The following is a 292-nucleotide window of genomic DNA, read 5'->3' on the forward strand; positions in this document are numbered from 1 at the left end:
AACCCTCCACCCCGAACAGAAGACAGAAAGTCGGCGCTTAGGCAAGTCCCGCCGAGGCCCCGGGTGGTCAGCGCCGCCGAGGGCCCCTGTTTCCTTTACATAAACACATAAATCACAATTAGCACCGAGAGGGGTCCCGGCTGCCGGGCCGAGGACCACGCTGCCGAGCTGAACGGATGGCTGGGCGCCGTAATTAACGGGCCGTGATGTATTGCTTCTCGCTCATGAAGATTAACGGGCGGACCTGGGCCACGGGAGGCAGGGGTCCCCCGAGGGTCGGGGCTGCTCTCTC

The 292-nt window shown here is 63.4% G+C and overlaps 1 protein-coding gene across 1 annotated transcript in view; it reads left to right on the forward strand.

The window, feature by feature from the left end:
- The window catches only part of PRDM16 (PR domain containing 16), an 82,425-nt gene that overhangs the window by 12,191 nt on the left and 69,942 nt on the right, over window positions 1-292 (forward strand). The window lies entirely within an intron of this gene.

Source organism: Myotis brandtii, unplaced genomic scaffold (genome assembly GCF_000412655.1).
Source record: "Myotis brandtii unplaced genomic scaffold, ASM41265v1 scaffold434, whole genome shotgun sequence".
Lineage (NCBI taxonomy): Eukaryota > Metazoa > Chordata > Mammalia > Chiroptera > Vespertilionidae > Myotis > Myotis brandtii.